Here is a 10,000-nt window from a genome sequence, read left to right as displayed (position 1 = left end):
TGGTCCTGACATCAACGTCCACAATAAACAGACCATACCGCCCTCTATGGGACGACGCTGACACCGCCACCCACAGACACAACACAGCCATCTATGAGAATGTGACCAAACTACATTGCCGTCTGGCCCAGAAACGACACCTCCATCTACAGGAATCCAACGGAACTACACCAACCATACTGCCAAACCACAGCATCGCCATCTATGACAATGTGACGAAACCACATGCAATAGCCCCATCTACGCGAATCGGACGACACTACGTCCACCATGTCGCGCGCAACACGAAAACTAAATACCGCCATCTGCAAGTCTCCCGAAACATGACCTGCTGCACCGACGATACCGCCATCTATGAGACGCCACCCCGACTACGACATCGCTAGGTCCCACAGTACCCATTTTTCGACGCCACCCACAAAGCCTGCATCATCTGTCCACCACAGGAACCCGAACGCCAGTGCCTGCGTCGCACGAAGTAGTCAACCGACAATCACTCCACCCGCACCCGCACGTGCCCCACCCCAACCGCCCAAATCGCAACCCAAGCGGATGAACGGCGGACTCTTCCCGCACTCGTACGTTGCAATCCACCCCTATATCTTGCGTTTCATGACGAGTTATATCCAATATGCCAAATTCCCGCTGTCCCTATACATGCTGTAAGTCTGTGCACACAATATGAACCACACCTCAGCGAGACACTCCATCACACATTACTCTCTGCCTGTAACAGACACAGATACGATATGTAAGCACCAGCATGGACCAACGTCCGGTGCATCCTCTCCGCCACAGTACACCATCCACACTATGATAACCACACCAGGGGGTCCAATTATAAAATAGAATATCCCACCCGTCCAACATCCACAATTGCTCAGATAAGCCACCAACACCCACACATGTCCTACACAGGGGTGCACCCAACACCACCACACTGCCTCCTGTTACGGCACAGAAACAATGGCAGGAATGAATCACACAGGTCTGCCACTCCCTTGCCGCAACCACAGACGCGGCGCGCCTCCAGTCACGAGCGAAAAGCGCATCCTGACGAGACAGAACTGCTGTGACATACTGACGCTGCCTCAGACATTCACTTACAATGATCACTACCAACGAACCTGCCCCCCCCCCCCCCCCCAAACACACTATCTCTTACCATGTTGTGTACTGTAATCCAACCCATTTTGCACCTTAACCTAACCAAATTTGTAACGCAATTTGTACCGCAATGTAACGCAATTTGTACCGCAATGTAACGCAATTTGTACCGCAATGTAACGCAATTTGTAACGCAATTTGTGTCTTAACCTAACCCACGTTGTGCCTTAACCTAACCCACGTTGTGCCTTAACCTAACCCACGTTGTGCCTTAACCTAACCCACGTTGTGCCTTAACCTAACCCACGTTGTGCCTTAACGTAACCCACGTTGTGCCTTAACGTAACCCACGTTGTGCCTTAACGTAACCCACGTTGTGCCTTAACGTAACCCACGTTGTGCCTTAACGTAACCCACGTTGTGCCTTAACGTAACCCACGTTGTGCCTTAACGTAACCCACGTTGTGCCTTAACGTAACCCACGTTGTGCCTTAACGTAACCCACGTTGTGCCTTAACGTAACCCACGTTGTGCCTTAACCTAACCCACGTTGTGCCTTAACGTAACCCACGTTGTGCCTTAACCTAACCCACGTTGTGCCTTAACCTAACCCACGTTGTGCCTTAACCTAACCCACGTTGTGCCTTAACCTAACCCACGTTGTGCCTTAACCTAACCCACGTTGTGCCTTAACCTAACCCACGTTGTGCCTTAACCTAACCCACGTTGTGCCTTAACCTAACCCACGTTGTGCCTTAACCTAACCCACGTTGTGCCTTAACCTAACCCACGTTGTGCCTTAACCTAACCCACGTTGTGCCTTAACCTAACCCACGTTGTGCCTTAACCTAACCCACGTTGTGCCTTAACCTGCTCTGTAATTGGCATATGACACGTTACATTAATCTAGTGTTGTCTAACCACAACCCTCTGAATATAGTTCGCTACTCGCACCGCCCACCCTCTTGTGTGTCGTTTCATGTTGAACACTTCGCAAGTGTTGCTTACTTTTTACATGCTCCCGCTGTACACTGTAATGTGGACAACTGCAGGATGTACATCGCCCCCCCCCCTCCACCCTGCCTTCGCACGCTGGTCGTTCAGGTGCTTGCGTGTTCAATGCCCTTCGCAGCTGTTCACTGGCATTCGCATGTCGAAGCGCTCAGTCTACGTCGTGGTACGGCCTGTGTCCACTGTCCGCTGATATCGTAAGCTTAATCCTCACATTGTACTGCACATAGGTCCGTATGTACTGAATGATACGCTGTGGCACATGTGTGACCGTACGACTGCGCCCAACAACAGCGAACCATACGGTCCAAATGTTGTGCACTCAGCCACGTGCCGTCTCCCCATAACAGCTACATTGCAGTGTGGTACGCCATAGAGACGTGTGGGAGTAACGGACGCCCTGGATGGCGATCAGCATGAGCCGTCTGTTGATGTAGTGGCGCGTGTATTCAAACGTAGTCGTCTCTTCTCACACAGTGTGATAGCATGGTGCACCGCGTTCCACATCTGCGACATGGTACAGATGCTGGTTGACAGTCGGTCTCGTAATGGACATCGCATACGTAGGGGGCCACCTCCCACGTGTTCTCTAGTCGTGCACATTTTGTTGCGTGTATGTGGGCAGACGTAGTGTGTCGTGACACCTAACAGACAGGTATGCAATAATCGTTGCATTTGCAAACTGGGATGGACGTCTACGTTTGCTGGTGACGTGACGCAACGCAAATGAACAACTGGTAAACCCATTGTGGTGCGGTTGTTGTTGCTGGAGGTAAATCAGTAAGGGCAAATCTGTGTGTGAAGCGATACGCGGCGGTGGCTGGGTGGGACCGTCCCCGGCCGGTGAGGGGGGGCCGCCCGGCGTGCTGGCCGCGCGGTGCGTGGGCGCACGCGCTACAGCCGGCTGGTGGGGGCGCCCAGTGGCAGGCGCGCCGGCCGACGGACGCGGCAGGCGGCGCAGCTGCGCGCCGGGGCACCCTGCGCGCGGCGCCGGGCGGCCAAAGTGGGTCCTCGCGGGCCCGGTGCGAAGCGCGGTGGACATCTGCAGTGTGCTGGTCCGACTGAGGACTGTGTGCGTTGAGGATGCGCCGCCGCCCGGCACTCGGCGCCGCGACGCCGTCTGCTGCTCGGTCGCCCCAGCGGTTCTCGCTGGTGGTTTGTATCGCAGTTGTGCAGACGTGTTGGCACGTGCGCTGTGCTGGGAGAGTTCGCTTCGGCACCCACGTGGGGCCTTTGCCCTTCTGTGGCGCTGGCGTTGGAGCTGCCGGTCACCGTAGGTGGCGCGTGTTGTCTCCCGCCGGCAATGCCACGACAGCACGCTCCCGGGCCTCTGTCGGCAGCGGCAAGCTCAGTTGGGAGCACGGGTGGTCGCACCTAAAGCGTCTACTCGCCTAACTCCGGGCGATTGCGCCTCTCTCGAACCCGACCAAGTACTTAGGACGGCGCTGCGCGCCGCCGGGACCTGAGAGGGTTTCGAGGTGTATTGTGCAGGGGAGCTCAGCCTCCTCCTGTTTGCAGAATAATTGAGCGGACGCTTGCGTGTTCGCGCGGGCCCCTGGGACACACTCCCGGGCGGCCGGCTGCTCAGCTCTAGTTGACGCAGCTCCCTGGTTGATCCTGCCAGTAGTCATATGCTTGTCTCAAAGATTAAGCCATGCATGTCTCAGTACAAGCCGCATTAAGGTGAAACCGCGAATGGCTCATTAAATCAGTTATGGTTCCTTAGATCGTACCCACGTTACTTGGATAACTGTGGTAATTCTAGAGCTAATACATGCAAACAGAGTCCCGAGTCTGGCGTGAGGTCAGTCGCTTGACGGCGCGTTTCGGTGCGGGCCCGCCCGTTGCCGGCGCGCCGTAAGGCACGGAAGCTCGTACTGAAGCGTATCGCTTTACGTCGAGCGTGCCGCGGCAGTCCTCACTCGGGGAAGTGATGCGTCTCTCATAGCCTCTCCTTCCCAAGTGGCTCTTTCCGCCTTCCCGTGGTGCCAGACGTCAAGCTTGGCTTTCTGCCTTGCGTCAAAAGGGAGAGCTGCGACCCAACCCGATGCGAAAGCGAAGGGTGCGTGGCACAGGGGGAGCTGTGTCGAGGGACCGAACACCAGTCCCTTTCTGTTCGCAGGGCACAGTCCAGCAGGTGCTCTGCATGCCGGCGACCTCGTTTGTCGGCGTGGGATCGCGGCGCGAGTCGGCAAGGGTGCTTCGCCGCGCCCCTGGGTAACCGGGGCGTGTTCTGCCAAACCCAGGAGGTGGTGACATCGCCTGGGCCAGGTTAGATGGGTCCAGACCGCCGAACGACTGAGTGACCGACCCGCCACCTGAGTAGGAGTGGGTCCTTGGCCGAGAGGTGGAAGCTCGGGCAAGTAGGCGGCGAAGGACGAGAGGTGCATCCGCCTCTCCGGAGTGCGGGGTGCTCTTGCCGGGGAGCGTCGCGTGAAATCGTCGATGACGGAGCCACCGACGGGGACCAGTGCGCTGGCAACGGCGCGCTGAACCCAGCAGTTCGAGGATGCCCTTGGCCTTGGGGCGAGGCCGGTGGGCGAGCTGCATCAGTCCCCCCCCATGCCAGAGGAGCCGGTCCGGGGCAAGAGACGGGCTCCCAACTTTTTCACTCGTCAAATGAATCATGGCTGACCAAGAGACGAGTGATTCGAGTGTTCTCTCGAGGTGTTCGACACATACTGTTCCCACCCCTGAAGAGGGCCTGGGGCAGAATGCAGAAAATGTCACTGATTGGCATACTAGAATCAACCAATTGCTAGATTCTAGTATAAAGAACGGTAAGATAAGTAACACAGCAGTTCTCTCTATTAAGAAGGAACTCGCCGCCTGGGCTATCGCTAGTGCGAAGCTCGAGGGGCGGCTAGAGGAGCTGGAAAAAGAAAACGAAAGACTGCGAAAACAGCCCACCAAAACGTGGGCAGGAGTGGTCGCCCAAGCGGCCACTAAAATACAGACAACAAAAGAGACCATCGAAAAGGTGTCCAAAAGGCCTGACACGGCAGTCTTCTTAAGACCCCTGCCAGGCCAGGACATTAAAAAAGTACAACAACTTTTCACAACAACTGTAAACCCGGCAGCGGACAAAATTAAAATAAATAAGGTAAAGGCAACCAAAAATGTCGTAATAGTAGATGTTGCCACTGTAGAAGACCGGGATAAGATACTCAACCACGACAAACTTAAAAAGGTCGTTAAATGTGAACCGCCCAAAAAGCGGAATCCCTTGGTGATCTTGTATGATGTGCCCACCACCATGAATGAAAATGAAATCTATGAAACGATAAGTCAACAAAATTTTGAGGAAATGAATCCAGACAACTTTAAAAAAGAATTCAAACTGCGGTTCAAAACTGGACCCAGAGAGCGTGATACAGTACATCACGTAGCAGAAGTTTCCGGAAGTATGTGGCGTAAGCTTACCACTATGGGCAGAATATACATGGGGTTTCACTCAATAAACGTAAGGGACTACCTTGTAGTTCCCCGTTGTCACAACTGCGGAGACCTCGACCATATACACAAACACTGTGAGCGAAAGCCGGCTTGCTCCAGGTGCGGCGCTGAAGATCATACCAGGAAAACTTGTTGCAAAACAGGGATATGTATCCCCTGTGCAAGAAGAGGGAAAAGAAATTGTAATGCCACAGGAAGAAACTGCCCCACATATAGGGCTTTAGAGCAACGGCTTATCTCCAGGACTGATTATGGCTGAGTCCATATCAGTCAACAGGAAGCCTAAAAGAAAGTCCCCGAGTAAAAGGGTAAGGGATGCACTTAGGGCCAGCAGATTTAGGGAGTTCCTACAAGGAGTCACTAAAACCAAGACCATAAAGGTAGAAACCAAAGATGCTGGCGTACAAACGGACCCATGTGGGCCGACCAGTGCTCCCTTCCCCCGAAACCGGGGACTAAGGTCGCTTGAAGAACTAGAACGACCGCAAGGGCGACCTGTGGCAAATCAAATAGTAACTTCGGAAAAACAAAAAGTACAAGACAACGCAATAAACAGTACATCACCTGATACAAACCCTCTTACACGTAAAGGTTCGGGCGTAGATCCCAATAGGGTATACCCCAACCTAGAACATGCATTACAACTTGCGCGACTGGAGGAGCCGGCGGTCCTCACCACAGCACTGAGGCATGTGGTACGTGTCGGGCATGAATATGGCAGAGACGTCACCTTCCCGGTAATGGAGGCTGTCGATAGAATACAGCTGAAGACAATGAACCTCCCCACGGACTTCGGAGCCCTGCGTGACCTGGTCAAAAAAGTTTTCGAAAGAAGAAACGAGAAGTTTGATCTTGATGAAATTTATAGTCAATCTGTCATCACAAATGGAAGACTAGCTCACGATTGGAGCAAGAACTGGCCGGATTCACACATCAGAACATATTACGCACGTGACCCATTTAAACGTAGGACAGATTAACTCTCATAATAGCAGATTAGTCATGCAGGAACTCCGCAGGGTCGTGGAGGAGAGGAGTCTGGATGTGCTCTGTCTGCAGGAACCATACTCCCTGGCTGGGCGAATCCCTTTTGCAGCAGCTAACTGGCAAGTCGTTCACAGCGAAGCGGAACCCAAAGCAGCTATAATGATAATAAACAGAGCAATAAGAGCCACAGTCCTATCACAGTTCTGCGACGATCACTGCAACGTCGTGGAACTACAAACACCAGCTGGAGTACTGTACATCATAAATATGTATTTCCAGTACGGTCGAGGAATAGACGAATTCCTAGACAAACTTATGCAAATAGCCACGGCGTTGCGGGGACGTCGATGTGTCATCACTGCAGATATAAATGCCAAATCCCCCCTGTGGTTCAGTGGCACGCGAGATGATAGAGGAGAAAAGGCTGAGGAGACCATCATGGCGTTACAATTGCTTGTCGCCAACAAGCAAGGAAATCCACCCACCTACGTAGGAGGTGGGGGCGAGGGCACAAACATAGACGTTACATTGGTCACGCCCAATCTCGCCACCAGATTAACCAATTGGATGGTCTGGGATCGGGTCACAACCAGTGACCACAACCTCATTACGTTTTCATTAGGGAATGAAGAGTGCCACTGGGACATGGGGTGGGAAATACAGCTGAATTACAACAGAGCTGACTGGGACCGCCTGTCACGGGAGTGTGAAATACCGATATTGCCGGATGGTGACGAAAATGTTGAAGGATATGCTGAAGAACTGGTGCAAGCGGTTGTCAGAGCGGTAAAAGCTGCCGTACCAACCAGGAGGAGAGCCGTAGCGGCCCCCCCGTCGCCATGGTCTACCGAACTCGGACAGATGCGCCAGTCTGTACGGAGGGCTAGGAGGTACTACCAGCGGAGTGTCGTCTGGGAGGAGAAGCAACGCTGGTTGCAAAGATACAGAGAAGAAAAAGAACACTTCCAACAGGAGCTTAAGGCAGTTAGGCTACAGAGCTGGGAAAAATATGTAAGAACACAGTTAGCCATGGACCCATGGGGTGTACCGTACAAGTTAGTACGGGAAAAGATCAGATCACCCATGGTGCTGTCCACCGTCAGGGATCAGGGCAGGATGACAGAGACCTGGCAGGAAACTGCTGAGGTCCTGCTCCGCGTCCTGCTGCCTGACGATGACGAAAACGATGACTCCGAGGCACAGCAACAAATTCGGAGACAAGACCTAGAAGAATATCAGAACAACAACGTGGTATATCCCTTCTCTGAAGAAGAAGTAGCCGCTCAGATAAATGCCCTCAAAAGAGGCAAGGCTCCTGGCCCAGACGGCATTACCGCGGAGGTGGTGCAATTCCTGGCCCCCCAGCTGGTAGCTCCTCTCACAAGGTTATATAACGAGTGCTTGAGGCTCGGGAAATATCCCCAAATTTGGAAAAGAGCCACAGTAGTGATAATTAAGAAAAGCCCGGATAAAGATCCACAGGAAGCAAAGTCTTATAGACCTATTTGCTTATTAGACACACTGGGGAAACTTTTTGAGAGGTTGCTGGCAGACAGGCTGGCAGCACACAGAGTTTTGTGCGGGATGAGCGACAGACAGTTCGGCTTCAGAGCTGGGAGATCGGCGTCTGACGCCATCGCCCTGGCTGCGGAGGTCTGTGCCGCTACCCCGCACAAATACGTGGTCGGCATCATGGTAGACATCAGTGGCGCCTTTGACAACCTGTGGTGGCCCTCCCTCTTCTCTCGCCTGCGTGAGAAGGAGTGCCCGAGGTCGCTATATGGTTGTCTGAGGAGCTATTGTGAGAATAGGGAGGTCTGGCTATCGTCCCCTAGCGGGAGAATAAGTAAGAAGATCACCAAGGGGTGTCCTCAGGGATCTGTCCTGGGGCCACTCTTTTGGGACATTAACATGGAACCCCTCTTGGACAATCTACAGAACAGTGACGATGTGCTAGAGGGCATAGCCTACGCGGACGACCTCCTCCTGCTGGTTGGCGGCCGTAGCCGCGAAGACCTAGAGCCGAAAATTGAAAGGGCTATCTCCATCTTGAGTACATGGTGCCATACGACCAAAATGAAGATCTCGCCAACAAAGTCCACGTACCTACTTTTGAAGGGGCAACTAGCCAGGAACCCGACAGTGAGAATAGATGGCTTGCCAGTTCTCAGACGCCATGAAGCGCGATACTTGGGAGTAATCGTCGATGAGAGGTGGACTTATGCATCACATATTGACACTGTCACACATAAATCATTAGAAACACTAAACAACTTAATATCAATTGGTCACAAGCGATTCCATCTGCCACCAGATCTGATCAAATTGTATCACAATAGCATATTGACATCTATCGTAGGGTATGGGTCAGGAGTCTGGGCCCACAGGCTCACGAGGGTTATGCCTGCCGTGGCTGTGAGAAGAGTGCAGCGGAACATGCTTCTTAGATCGGTAGGGGCATATAGAACAACACCGGGCGGAGCACTAACGGTGTTAATGGGGCTTTGTCCGCTCGACATTAAAATCAGAGAACAAGCGACATGGTACTGGGTTAAGAAGGGAAACAGGGAGAAAATAGTTGATCTAATGGGGATACATGTGGGCAATAAACTGGAAATTAAACGTAGGGGGGAAGAACTCTGGCAACAACAATGGGACAACGAAGAAACCGGTCGCAGAACATATGAACTACTACCCAACATCAGGGAAAGATTGCAACTAAAACATTTCACGCCATCACGAGGACTGCTGCACTTCCTCACAGGTCATGGACCCTACCCGGCATATTTATGCCGGTTCGGGAAATGGGCTACACCAGCGTGTGACTGTGGGGCCACACCAGGCACCCCAGAACACGTGGTGTATGAGTGCCGCCTCTTCGACGACGTAGCAGCGCAATTACGTCAACAGCTACCCAATTTTGACACGTATCACCTGCTCAGGCACGAGGACCATTTCCCAACTCTAAATAAACTGGCGAATGAGATATCACTTAAAGTAATTAAGGAATATCTAAGGAACAACGACTAGATGTCATATACCGAACTTGATCCTGCGCACCTGTCCTGTTCCGCCGGGGCGTGGACTGGCCAGTTGCCTCACGGCTGGAATCCGCCACGTCTGGGATTAGGGGGGGGGGGGTGCGCCCAACCACTGATCTAGACACTCACGATTTTGACTCTAGGCTAAGTTAGGTTAAACGTAGGATAAGTTAGGATAACAAAATAGTATAGTACTGCAGCGAACAACAACTCCGGCCAGCCCGGTGCCAGGGGCACGTTCACCGGGATTAGCTCGGTGAACAGGGCCACTAAGTAGGTTTATACAACGCTGGCACACCTGTAACGCTGCAGGTAGATGTACATTAGCATAAGTAGAATAAAATAGCATAGAAAAACTCAATTCATAATTGAAGTGCCCATAGTGAGAATACGAAAAA

The sequence above is a fragment of the Schistocerca cancellata genome, unplaced genomic scaffold (genome assembly GCF_023864275.1).
Source record: "Schistocerca cancellata isolate TAMUIC-IGC-003103 unplaced genomic scaffold, iqSchCanc2.1 HiC_scaffold_656, whole genome shotgun sequence".
NCBI lineage: Eukaryota > Metazoa > Arthropoda > Insecta > Orthoptera > Acrididae > Schistocerca > Schistocerca cancellata.
This window is presented reverse-complemented; position numbering follows the sequence as displayed.